Source organism: Aegilops tauschii, chromosome 2 (assembly GCF_002575655.3).
Source record: "Aegilops tauschii subsp. strangulata cultivar AL8/78 chromosome 2, Aet v6.0, whole genome shotgun sequence".
Taxonomy (NCBI): Eukaryota; Viridiplantae; Streptophyta; class Magnoliopsida; order Poales; family Poaceae; genus Aegilops; species Aegilops tauschii.
This window is the reverse complement of record NC_053036.3, coordinates 191421972-191436050: the sequence shown is the minus strand read 5'-3', so window position 1 is coordinate 191436050 and position 14079 is coordinate 191421972. Positions and strand designations below refer to the sequence as shown.

Below are 14079 nucleotides of genomic sequence, written 5' to 3'. Positions count from 1 at the left end.
GCATTTATGTTTTGCGGTCTCAGAAAGGGCTAGCGAGATACCACTATTGTCATGTTATATCATGGTTGTTTTGATAATGTGTTGCAGTTTGAGATATCTTATTATTGCTCGCTAGCTGATTATGTCATTGATGTGAGTTAATATAATTTTTAAGAGTTATTGTCGGCATGGTTAGTTATAATTTGGCTAAAAACGAGGGTGCTGTTTAAGCTTATTTATGTAAACAAGAGTAAAAGAGTTCGTAAAAGTTTTTCTTTTTCACTTTCAGTTTATCAACTGAATTGCTTGAGGACAAGCAAAGTTTTAAGCTTGGGGGAGTTGATACGTCTCCAACGTATCTACTTTTCCTAACGCTTTCCTCTTCTTTTGGACTCTAATTTGCATGATTTGAATGAAGCTAACCCCGGACTGACGCTGTTTTCAGCAGAACTACCATCGTGTTGTTTTTGTGTAAAAATAAAAGTTCTCGGAATGGAACGAGACTTTGCGAGGATTTTTTTATATCAATAAAGAGAATTTTTGGAGCCAAGAACCACTGGAGGGGGCACCTGGGTGGGCACCACTGTGACACCCCGATTCGACCGTACACCAATCATACACGCAAACGTGTACGATCAAGATCAGGGACTCACGGGAAGATATCACAACACAACTCTAAACACAAATTGAAATAATACAAGCTTCATATTACAAGCCAGGGGCCTCGAGGGATCGAATACAGAAGCTTGAATACAAGCGTCAGCGGAAGCAACAATATCTGAGTACAGACATAGGTTAAACAAGGATGCCTTAAGAAGGCTAGCACCAAAAGCAACACGATCGAAGAGGCAAGGCCTCCTGCCTGGGACCTCCTAACTACTCCTGGTCGTCGGCGGTCTCCACATAGTAGTAGGCACCCTCAGGGTAGTAGTCGTAGTCGGCCGGGTGGCATCTGACTCCTGGGGTCCACCATCTGGTTGCAACAACCAGAAAGAAGAAAGAAGGGGCGAAAGGGGAAGCAAAGCAACCGTGAGTACTCATCCAAAGTACTCGCAAGCATCAGATCTATACTAAGTATGCATTGGTATCAAATGGAAGGGTTGTATCTGTGGACTGAACTGCAGAATGCCAGAATAGAGGGGCAGGCCTAGCCTATCAAAGACTAGCATCTTCAAGCAGCTCCAAGCATCTTGCAGCTTATATTTAACAAGCATGTTGTAGCATTAACACCCAGAGATCCTTCCTCGACTCCCTACGAGAAAGCAATCCCGGAGCCACATAACCATCCCATGTCTCAAGTATCCATTTCTAGTTATATAAGATCGGGATACAAGTCTGAACGTCCATTACCGTGGACACGGTATTCGAATATATATCTTCCCTGCAGGGGTGCACCACGTTTTTCAACACGCTTGATTACTCTGGCCGGACACACTTTTCTGGGTCAATGCCCGCCCTCGGAAAATCAACACGTCGTAGCCCTACCTAGGCTCAGCAGAGAGGTCCCCGCCGGTCTACATCCTAATAACTCCGGGGTCTGGGCCCATCGCCCGTTGCACTCCGGGTCGTTACGTGCAGGGCGGGTCCAGGCTCCACCACTACAGGATGGTGCCGGCCCAGCCGTGCCGCAATGCTGAACGAGACGTCTCACAAAGCTTCGGCTGATACTACGACGTCGAGGCCCATAACTATTCTCGCGTGGTGGTTGGTGCGTAAAGGCCAGAGGCCAACTCAGAACAAATACCCAAACCTGTTAGTGCATTTGGGGCTCGCGGAGACGAGTAGAGACTCACGATAATGTGACCCCGTCGCCCCGTCTCATGGACTTACGGCAAGGGCCCAGACTCCCCGACCGTGCCACGTAGAAAACTCGCGGGTGCTCAACGGGCCCGCCTGACTTTCACATCAACTCGCCGGTATCCCTCAGGGCCGACCCGACTTCAACAATGGTCTCAAGTAAAGTCAAGGTAACCGTGTGTCCAAACATCAAGGGTAAAACCCGAGGAATCACCCCCGGTGGATTCCACTCAATGTAATCATCAAGGTGAACGTAAGAGGGACCACCCTCGAGGTTGACACTTGAGGTGTTGCACGACAGAGCCGTATCGGGAATGGTGAAAGAGGAAATCACCCTCGATAACCACGACCGAATAGCTACACTACAGAATTATCATCAGGAGTGCGTTATGAGGGATCACCCTCGGCACTCGATAGTAGCTCTGCAGAGTCGAGCAACAAAAAGGGCGTGATGTGATGTGAGGTGTCAGGCTCTGGTCATCGATCACGTTGATCGAGTCATCGAAGATGAAGCAGGGGCAACAAGGACAAGGTGGGGGTCATTGATGGATCACTAACCAACCTATACTAAGCAGTTTAGGATAAGCAGGTAAGGTACAATGAGCAGGTTACAAAAGCAGGCTATGCATCAGAATAGGAGCAAACAATATAAGTAGCAAAATCTAATGCAAGCATGAGAGAATGGAATGGGCGATATCGGGATGATCAAAGGGGGGCTTGCCTGGAAGCTCTGCTGAAAGGGAAGAGGGGTCGTTGTCGACGTAGTCGATCACAGGGGCATCAGCAGCGGTCTCGAGGTCTACCGGAGAGAAGAGGGGGAAGAAACAGTAAATATAATGCAAACAGATGCAACACAGATGCATGACGGGTAACACGCAGGGCTAGGGGGGTTCTAACGCAGTGCTACACGATACCGACGAAGGGGAATAACATCCGGAAAGTTTTCCCGGAGTTAGGCATTTTCGGACTGACGAACCGGAGGGGAAAAGTTCGATGTTCGCTGTGATAGGGGCATGTGAAAGATGAACGGACAGCGTATTCCGATTCGCCTCCTCGTTCTGAGCAACTTTCATGTATAAAACCTTTTCATTCGAGTTACGGATTAATTTCTACGTTTTTCAAAGATTTAAACAATATTCTGAATTTGTTATTAATTCGAAATTAAATAGCTCAAATGCTATGTGCACCCAGATCTGTGTACACAGAAGTGTACCAAAGGGTGACATGCGGGCCAGGGGGACCCAGTTGGCCAGTCAACGTTTGACTGGTCAACAGGGGTGGGCCCCCCTGTCATACACACATTTACCTAACTACTGATTAAATTAACTAATCTAGTTCATTAGTTTAATTAAGATTAATTAATTAAGTTAATTAATAATTTAACTAATTAATTAATTAATTTTATTAATATATTTTTTGTATTACTTTTTTTTACATGGCTGGGGCCCACCTGGCATTGGGCCAGAGGCCATAGCGGGCGCTGGCTATCGGGCAAGAGGGCGTGGGCGTGGGCAGCCGCCCCAACACACGGGCGAGGCCGTGGCCGGCGATGGCCACCAGGGCGCGGCGGGGCGCCGGCAGCCGGTGAGGTCGGGGGGGGCGGCCAGCACCAGCGAGCGGTGGGCCGGGCCGGCCACGCGACAGGGAAGGGGCCCCGGGCGCGGCCATGGCCAGGCAAGCGCGGCAGGAGGGGGGCGAACAGGCGCGGCCTGGGCATCGCGGGCGGAGCAGTGGGGGCGGCGACGGCAGTGGGGGCTACGGGCCCCGACGAGCACGCGTGGGAAGCGAAGGCGGGCGCGCGAGTAGGAGCTCAGACGAGCTGCAGGCGGCGGCGGTTAGCATCATAAGCTGCAGCAGCGCAGAGCAGCAAGGGCGGGTGCCGGTGCGGGGCTGACGAGCGGGCACCGGGCGTGGGCGCGGCGGTGGCTGGGCACGCGCGTGGCTGTGCGGGGCCGTGGCAGCAGCAACAGCAGGTCGAGCAGCCGTATCGGGCAGGTCCGGCTGCGGCGGGGCAGAGGAAGCGGAAGCAGGGGCGAGCAGGACTACGCGGCAGGGGCGATGCGAGGCATGGCGAGCGGAGCAGCTAGCAGCGTGCGGCGAGCGACGACGGTGTGGGCGCAGAGGCAGGTAGCCGCGGGGTCAGGGGCGGGCGCGCGCAGATGCATAGCTTTGGCCATGGCAACCGAGCTCGACCACGGCGGCAGGTACGGTAACTACGACGAATACGGCTACGAACGCGGAGGAAGGCGCCAATGGAGAGAAGGGAGCCGGAGCTCACCGGCGTTGCAGAGAAGGCCTGGGGAAGGTCCGGAGACGACGAGCAGTCCGCAGCGATTTCAGCCGCCCGAGGTAGAAGACGGAGGTGTTGGCGGTGATGGAGCGGCTCGGCTCCATCCAGCGTGATGAGGAGATGTAGACGACGACGGCGGAGGAGCCAGACGTCCTGGCGCAGCTCGGGGTAGCGCCAGAGTGCGCTGACGGCGGGGCGCGTTGACCTCCCCGTTAGGGTGCGGCGGATCTGGAGGGGAGAGGAGCGAGAGGGAGAGGGAGTGGGGGAGACTAGGGTTCGACAGAGGGGTCGATGGGGGGTGCCGTGGTAGATGTAGGGGGGAGGAGCCGACCGATGGCTGCCACCGCGGCAAGGCACCGTGGATGGCTGCCACGGCCCCCTCCCCATGAACAGGAGGTGGGAGGAGGGGTATGTGGGCCGGCCTTTAGTTAGGTGGGCTAACAAGCCCAGTAGCTTAGGTCCTCCTCCTTTTCTTTTCTGCCATATTTTTCTTTTATAGCTTCTGTTATAATTCATTTTCAAATAGCAAATGACCTCCAAGAAAAAATGAGACTTGGCCCGCAATTAGAGATGCAATTATATAGAGTGCCACAAAAAGTTTGGACTTTACTTAAAGTAGTTTGCTATTTTAGAAATTATAAAAGGCATTTAATTAATTTTCTAAGTCACTATTTTATTCGCAAAAGGGCATTTAAGTACTTCACAAAAGTGTTGGGTCACCACCATAATTAGTTATGGAATATTTGCCACACTTTGAACATTTTATTTTGCATGTTTGAGAAATTTGAACTTTGGACATTAATTTGAATTTGAATTTGAATCATGATTTGGATAAGTGAGGATTAGCAATAGTAATGTGATGACATGGCACCATTAACATGGGATTACTGTAGCTTAATTATCCGCGCGTCACAATTCTCTTCCACTACAAGAAATCTCGCCCCGAGTTTTAGGAGGTAGAAGGAAACAAAAGCGGGGTATTCATCTCAAAGACGACCCTCGAGTTCCCAAGTGGCTTCATCTTCAGAATGATTTCACCACTCAACCTTTTAGAATTTTGAAAGCCCTCTCACGGTGCGATGTTCAGTTTGACCGAGAACGCGGACCTGATGCTCTCTGTAAGTGAGATCATCTTGCAGGGGTTGAGCTTTAGAAGCCATGGGATTGTTGCAATAAGACATGCGATCAGGACATCGGCCATGACATTAGCCTTCCCAGCGGTATAAGAAATACCATAGTCATAGTCTATGATGGCTTCCATACATCGCTGCTTTCGGAGATACAGATCTAGCTGAGTAAACAAATACTTCAGACTTTGATGACCGGTAAAGATCTCGCAACGATTACCAAGAAGGAAATGTTGCCACAATTTCAGTGCAAACTTAACTGCATCAAGTTCAAGGCCATGGACTGGGTAGTTCTTCTCGAAAGATATCCTCGAATTCACAAACGACTGGAGCGTTTCCAATTCTCACAAGAGGAGAAGTGTTTACGCGTTCAAGGAATAAATCTGTGCTTCGGTATTTCGAACAAGATGAGCCTCTTAGCTTACTATCTCAATCGAATGATGCAGTAGATAGACAGTTTTAGTAGTGCAAATGATAGAAGCAGTATGTGCTTTCATCCATTCCATGCCCAGAATGAGGTCGATATTGGACGACTTCAAAACAATGGGGGAAACATGGAATTTCAGCCCTTCAACTTCAACGGGGACGTTGTGACTAACCATGGTGGTTCAACTTTGGACCACAGGATGCAGCTGGAAATTTTGGCCAAGTGATGGCAGTTTCAACGGGTAAGGAATGCTTGTGGTTGTCCCACCATTGAGCAGCGGGACCTTTCAGGTAATAAGCCGCGAAGGTGACATAGTTGGCAGGGCTACAACAGCCGACTCCAACTCGAAAGTGATGTCACAGAGCCAGTCATCAGCAGTAAGGGACTGAGTTGAGCTGCGGTAGATTATAGGGTTGAGACGTGCAAAGTCTTGCAGTGTCACTGGGGCGGGTTGCTGATTCATATTTGGGCGCGGGAACTGAGCCATGAATCCTACCATGAACTCGATTTAGCATCAAACTGTTGTCTCATTCCGGCCATGAATTTGGGCGATGGTGGATTGTCGCCACCACGGCCATAACTAGCGGGTCTAACCATCCTGCTTAAAACATGAGGAAGCGGTTTAACAAGGGGTGGAGTAGGTGTATGGAGTTATTCATGATGTAATTTGAACATCGAGCAAAGGCGCGGTATGTACAAGGCAGTAGTCATTAAAGACATACTGATACATATATAGAGCCAGTTACACGATGTTCGAATGAGTTCGGACAAGAGAAACATCCCAGACATGCTAGGTGGCACGCGTGCACGTGATGGAGGGATACAACAACGGGACATAGCGAAGGCTACATCAATGTCAGGGAAAACCTATGGAGTGAGGGATTAGCAAGTGATGACGTAGGGTGCCCTCGACAAGAGGATCCTGCGGTCAGTGAATATTGTGAAGCAGAACTTGGCTCCCAATTCGAGAAAAGGGTAATACAAATCTCTGGGTGGATGTGATCATGAGATCCTAATGTTAGATTTAGTAAAATCATTTAACCCGAGTAGAAGAGAGATCAGAATCCCAGAGTAAAGGTCGAGGAGTAAAAGATCCTAATACCACCCAATGGCGATGTGGGCCCGGAAACCACACAGCCATGTTAGTAAATCGGTTTTTCAAAGACTAGACTCAACTTCGGCCAAGGAGTTGGAAAGGGGGTTCCTACATGCAGTCGGCTCCGATAGCAACTTGTGACGCCCCCGATTCGACCGTACACAAATCATACACGCAAACGTGTACGATCAAGATCAAGGACTCACGGGAAGATATCACAACACAACTCTAAACACTAATTGAAATAATACAAGCTTCATATTACAAGCCAGGGGCCTCGAGGGGTCGAATACAGAAGCTCGAATACAAGCGTCATCGGAAGCAACAATATCTGAGTACAGACATAGGTTAAACAAGGATGTCTTAAGAAGGCTAGCACCAAAAGCAACACGATCGAAGAGGCAAGGCCTCCTGCCTGGGACCTCCTAACTACTCCTGGTCGTCGGCGGTCTCCACATAGTAGTAGGCACCCGCAGGGTAGTAGTCGTAGTCGGCGGGGGTGGCATCTGACTCCTGGGGTCCACCATCTGGTTGCAACAACCAGAAAGAAGAAAGAAGGGGCGAAAGGGGAAGCAAAGCAACCGTGAGTACTCATCCAAAGTACTCGCAAGCATCAGATCTATACTAAGTATGCATTGATATCAAATGGAAGGGTTGTATCTGTGGACAGAACTGCAGAATGCCAGAATAGAGGGGAAGGCCTAGCCTATCGAAGACTAGCATCTTCAAGCAGCTCCAAGCATCTTGCAGCATGTAGAAGAGTAAAGAATAGCAGTTTATATTTAACAAACATGTTGTAGCATTAACGCCCAGAGATCCTTCCTTGACTACCTACGAGAAAGCAATCCCGGAGCCACATAACCATCTCATGTCTCAAGTATCCATTTCTAGTTATATAAGATCGGGATACAAGTCTGAACGTCCATTACCGTGGACACGGTATTTGAGTATATATCTTCCCTGCAGGGGTGCACCACGTTTTCCAACACGCTTGATTACTCTGGCCGGACACACTTTTCTGGGTCAATGCCCGGCCTCGGAAAATCAACACGTCGTAGCCCTACCTAGGCTTAGCAGAGAGGTCCCCGCCGGTCTACATCCTAAGCACTCCGGGGTCTGGGCCCATCGCCCGTTGCACTCCGGGTCGTTACATGCAGCGCGGGTCCAGGCTCCACCACTAAAGGTTGGTGCCGGCCCAGCCGTGCCGCAATGCTGAACTGGACGTCTCACAAAGCTTCGGCTGATACTACGACGTCGAGGCCCATAACTATTCTCGCGTGGTGGTTGGTGCGTAAAGGCCAGAGGCCAACTCAGAAAAAATACCCAAATCTGTTAGTGCATTGGGGGCTCGCGGAGACGAGCAGAGACTCACGATAATGTGACCCCGTCGCCCCGTCTCATGGACTTACGGCAAGGGCCCAGACTGCCCGGCCGTGCCACGTAGAAAACTCGCGGGTGCTCAACGGGCCCACCCGACTTTCACATCAACTCGCGGGTACCCCTCAGGGCCGACCCGACTTCAACAATGGTCTCAAGTAAAGTTAAGGTAACCGTGTGTCCAAACATCAAGGGGAAAACCCGAGGAATCACCCCCGGTGGATTCCACTCAATGTAATCATCAAGGTGAACGTAAGAGGGGCCACCCTCGAGGTTGACACTTGAGGTGTTGCACGGCAGAGCCGTATCAGAAATGGTGAAAGAGGAAATCACCCTCGATGACCACGACTGAATAGCTACACTACAGAATTACCACCAGGAGTGCGTTATGAGGGATCACCCTCGGCACTCGATAGTAGCTCTGCAGAGTCGAGCAACAAAAAGGGCGTGATGTGATGTGTCAGGCTCTGGTCATCGATCACGTTGATCGAGTCATCAAAGATGAAGCAGGGGCAACAAGGACAAGGTGGGGGTCACTGATGGATCACTAACCAACCTATACTAAGCAGTTTAGGATAAGCAGGTAAGGTACAATGAGCAGGTTACAAAAGCAGGCTATGCATAAGAATAGGAGCAAACAATAACAGTAGCAAAATCTAATGCAAGCATGAGAGAATGGAATGGGCGATATCGGGATGATCAAAGGGGGGCTTGCCTGGAAGCTCCGCTGAAAGGGAAGAGGGGTCATCGTCGACGTAGTCGATCACAGGGGCATCAACAGCGGTCTCGGTGTCTACCAGAAAGAAGAGGAGCAAGAAATAGTAAATATAATGCAAACAGATGCAACACAGATGCATGACGGGTAACACGCAGGGCTAGGGTGGTTCTAACGCAGTGCTAGACGATACCGGCGAAGGGGAATAACATCCGGAAAGTTTTCCCGGAGTTAGGCATTTTCGGACAGACGAACCGGAGGGAAAAAGTTCGATGTTCGCTGTGATAGGGGCATGTGACACATGAACGGACCGCGTATTCCGATTCGCCTCGTCGTTCTGAGCAACTTTCATGTATAAAAACTTTTCATCCGAGTTACAGATTAATTTATACGATTTTTCAAAGATTTAAACAATATTCTGAATTTGTTATTAATTCAAAATTAAATAGCTCAAATGCTATGTGCACCCAGATCTGTGTACACAGAAGTGTACCAGAGGGTGACATGCGGGCCAGGGGGACCCAGTTAACCAGTCAAAGTTTGACTGGTCAACAGGGTTGGGCCCCCTGTCATACACACATTTACCTAACTACTGATTAAATTAACTAATCTAGTTCATTAGTTTAATTAAGATTAATTAATTAAGTTAATTAATAATTTAACTAATTAATTAATTAATTAATTTTATTAATATATTTTTTGTATTACTTTTTTTACCGGGCTGGGGCCCACCTGGCATTGGGCCAGAGGCCATAGCGGGCGCTGGCTATCGGGCAAGAGGGTGTGGGCGCCCGCCCGAACACACGGGCGAAGCCGTGGCCGGCGATGGCCACCAGGGCGCGGCAGGGCGCCGGCAGCCGGCGAGGTCGGGGGGGCGGCCAGCACCGGCGAGCGGTGGGAGGGGGCGAACAGGCACGGCCTGGGCCAGGCAAGCGCGGCAGGAGGGGGCGAACAGGCGCGGCGTCGCGAGCGGAGCAGTGGGGGGCGGCGACGGCAGTGGGGGCTACAGGCCCCGACGAGCACGCGTGGGAGGCGAAGGCGGGCGCGCGAGCAGGAGCTCAGACGAGCTGCAGTCGGCGGCGGTTAGCATCATAAGCTGCAGCAGCGCAGAGCAGCAAGGGCGGGCGCCGGTGCGGGGCTGACGAGCGGGCACCGGGCATGGGCGCGGCGGTGGCTGGGCACGCACGCGGCTGTGCGGGGCCGCGGCAGCAGCAACAGCAGGTCGAGCAGCCGTATCGGGCAGGTCCGGCTGCGGCGGGCAGAGGAAGCGGAAGAAGGGGCGAGCGGGACGACGCGGCACGGGCGATGCGAGGCATGGCGAGCGGAGCAGCTAGCAGCGTGCGGCGAGCGATGACGGTGTGGGCGCAGAGGCAGGTAGCCGCGGGGTCAGGGGCGGGCGCGCGCGCGCAGATGCATAGCTTCGACACAGGCAACCGAGCTCGACCGCGGCGGCAGGTACGGTAACTACGACGAATACGGCTACGAACGCGGAGGAAGGCGCCAATGGAGAGAAGGGAGCCGGAGCTCACCGGCGTTGCAGAGAAGGCCCGTGGAAGGCCCGGAGACGACGAGCAGTCCGCAGCAATTTCAGCCGCCCGAGGTAGAAGACGGAGGTGTTGGCGGTGATGGAGCGGCTCGGCTCCATCCAGCGTGATGAGGAGATGTAGACGACGACGGCGGAGGAGCCAGACGTCCTGGCGCAGCTCGGGGTAGCGCCGGAGTGCGCTGACGGCGGGGCGCGTCGACCTCCCCGCTCGGGTGCGGCAGATCTGGAGGGGAGAGGAGCGAGAGGGAGAGGGAGTGGGGGAGACTAGGGTTCGACAGAGGGGTCGATGGGGGTGCCGTGGTAGATGTAGGGGGAGGAGCCGGCCGATGGCTGCCACCGCGGCAAGGCACCGTGGATGGCTGCCACGGCCCCCTCCCCGTGAACAGGAGGTGGGAGGAGGGGTATGTGGGCCGGCCTTTAGTTAGGTGGGCTAACAAGCCCAGTAGCTTAAGTCCTCCTCCTTTTCTTTTCTGCCATATTTTTCTTTTATAGCTTCTGTTATAATTCATTTTCAAATAGCAACTGACCTTTAAGAAAAAATGAGACTTGGCCCGCAATTAGAGATGCAATTATATATAGTGCCACAAAAAGTTTGTACTTTACTTAAAGTAGTTTGCTATTTTAGAAATTATAAAAGGCATTTAATTAATTTTCTAAGTCACTATTTTATTCGCAAAAGGGCATTTAAGTACTTTACAAAAGTGTTGGGTCACCACCATAATTAGTTATGGAATATTTGCCACACTTTGAACATTTTATTTTGCATGTTTGAGAAATTTGAACTTTGGACATTAATTTGAATTTGAATTTGAATCATGATTTGGATAAGTGAGGATTAGCAAGAGTAATGTGACGACATGGCACCATTAACATGGGATTACTGTAGCTTAATTATCCGTGCGTCACAACAACCCACCAGGGCGCCCCCCTCCAGGCGCGCCCAGGTGGGTTGTCCCCACCTGGTGGCCCCGCAGACCCTGAAACCGACGCTATAAAATCACATATTTCCGGAAAAAAATTAGGGAGAAAGAATTATCACGTTCTACGAGACGAAGCCGCCGTCACCTCCTATTCTTCATCGGGAGGCCAGATCTAGAGTCCGTTTGAGGCTCCGGGGAGGGGGGTCTTCGATCTTCGTCATCACCAACCCTTCTCAATCGCCAATTTCATGATGCTCCCCACCGGGAGTGAGTAATTCCTTCGTAGGCCCGCTGGTCGGTGAGTAGTTGGATGATATTCATCATGTAATCTAGTTAGTTTTGTTAGGGCTTGATCCCTAGTATCCACTATGTTCTGAGATTGATGTTGCTATGACTTTGCCATGCTTCATGCTTGTCACTTTGGGCCCGGGTGCCATGATTTCAGATCTGAACCGTTTATGTTATCACCATTATATCCTTGTTCTAGATCCGATCTTGCAAGTTATAGTCACTTACTACGTGTTATGATCCGGCAACCCCGGAGTGACAATAGTCGGGACCACTCTCGGTGATGACCGTAGTTTGAGGAGTTCATGTATTTACCATGTGTTAATGCTTTGTTCCGGTTCTCTATTAAAAGGAGGCCTTAATATCCCTTAGTTTCCAATTGGACCCCGCTGCCACGGGAGGGTCGGACAAAAGATGTCATGCAAGTTCTTTCCATAAGCACGTATGGCTATTTACCAAATACATGCCTACATTATATTTATGGACTGGAGCTAGTGCCGTATCGCCCTTGGTTATGACTTTCACATGATGAATATCATCCAACAAATTACCGATCCAATGCCTACGAATTTCTCTTATATTGTTCTTGCTAAGTTACTACTGTTACCGTTATTATTGCTGCCGCTACTATTATCAAAACTATCATATTACTTTGCTACTGATCACTTTGCTGCAGATAATTAATCTCCAGGTGTGGTAGAATTGACGACTCAGCTGCTAATACTTACAAATATTCTTTGGCACCCCTTGTGTCAAATCTATAAATTTGGGTTGAATACTCTACCATCGAAAACTGTTGCGATCCCCTATACTTGTGGGTTATCAAACTCTCATGCTTCACTTATATCTTTTTGAGAGTTGATAATAGTAATGGTAATTTGCACAAGATATGAATTTGGTCCCAATGTGATGAATATTCAAGAAGGATATAATAAAAACTTTCATGTAGATCATTGGATATGATAAGTTTGATTCCTTGCAATAGTTTTGCGATATGGAGATGATAATATGTGAGTTATGCTAGTGAGTAATTGTGATTTGTTAAGAATATTGGTGTTAAGGTTTGTGATTCCCTATGCGTGCATGTGAAGTCAATAGTTATGCAACAAAGTTACATCCTACTTATGGTGCATCATTCAGTATTAGTTATTCTCAATGCATGTTTATGACTATTTTTGTATCATTAAAAAAAATTCGTTTGGTATGCCCGCACAGCTCATGAAGCGACAAGGGGTGGTCAATATCTTTCATGCTACATCTTTATTCTCAAGATGAGTGGTTCACTTGTCATTTCATGAGAAAATGGCAAGGTAATAGGGATGCCCAGTCCCGAAATGAAAAATAATAACAATAATAAATTCCTTGGAAAGTTGAAAGCTTGGAAGGCACCCGTGGATACGCCAGCCAAGGACTGTGAATGAATGGTGGAAAGGAAATAAGCTTTATTTTTTGGGGGGAACCTCCTATAATGTGTCTAGCATGGAAGATATTGAAAACTTTCGGTTGTGACGTTGACAGGAAAAGCATGCCTTTCTCAAAATTGATTTTATCTCTATTTTAAACCTTGAGCTCTGGCACCTCTGCAAATATCTGCTTCCCTCTACAAAGGGCTATTTTGCTTTTATGCAATTTTTATTTTTATTTTGATTCTCCATCTTCTCTTATAAAGCACCAACCAGAGAGCACTATTGTCATACTTGTGCATTGGGTGTAGTTAACATTGAGTGTGTTTCATGAATGGATCAATGACTGAGCATAATGGGCTAGGGATAACTTTCTTTAGCGTGATATTTTGAAAGACATGGTGCTTGTTGGTATGCTTGAGTATTTATGTTTCCATATCAAAATATAGACTATTGCTTTGAATCACTCAAATCCAAATATCCATGCCACAAAGAAAAGATTATATGATGAATGTGATACGTAGCATTCCACATCAAAATTTCTATTTTTACCATTTACCTACTCGAGGACGAGCAGGAATTAAGCTTGGGGATGCTTGATACATGTGCAATGTGTCTAGAATTTTTGATTGTTCAATGCTATTATAATATCAATCTTGGATATTTTACATGCATTTACAAGCAATTATATATCATTTTTTGCGACTAACCTATTAACTTACTGCCTAGTGTCAGTTGTTTTTTTCCTGTTTTTGTTTTTCAGAATATGAGTACCAAATGGAGTCCAAATGCACGAAACTTTTTGGAGATTTTTTTCTGGACATAAGAGACACTGGAGCTTCAGGAGAGGACCAGAAGATGGTGTAGTGGTCCATGAGGCACCAGGGCATGCCTAAGGGGGTGGGCGTGCCCTGGTGGTTGGTGGGGCCCACGTGGCTCCGTTTGACCTAACCCCGCCTCTATAAATTCTCTAAAATTGGGAAACCATTAGAGAGCCAACCAAAATACTTTTTTGCCGCCGCAAGTTCCTGTACCACGAGATCCCATCTAGAGGCCTTTTTCGGCACTCTGCCGGAGGGGGAATCAATCACGGAGGGGCTCTACATCATTCTTG

At 49.1% G+C, this 14079-nt stretch overlaps 1 long non-coding RNA gene across 1 annotated transcript; it reads right to left on the bottom strand.

Annotated features, from left to right (window-relative positions):
- Positions 1-639: 639 nt before the first annotated feature.
- Positions 640-10708, bottom strand: LOC141041603 (uncharacterized). The gene is made up of 4 exons (XR_012202258.1): positions 10338-10708; positions 8809-8886; positions 4055-7243; positions 640-952 (listed from the first exon to the last, which is right to left on the bottom strand). It is a non-coding gene; the product is annotated as an uncharacterized lncRNA (long non-coding RNA).
- Between the last annotated feature and the right edge of the window lie 3371 nt (positions 10709-14079).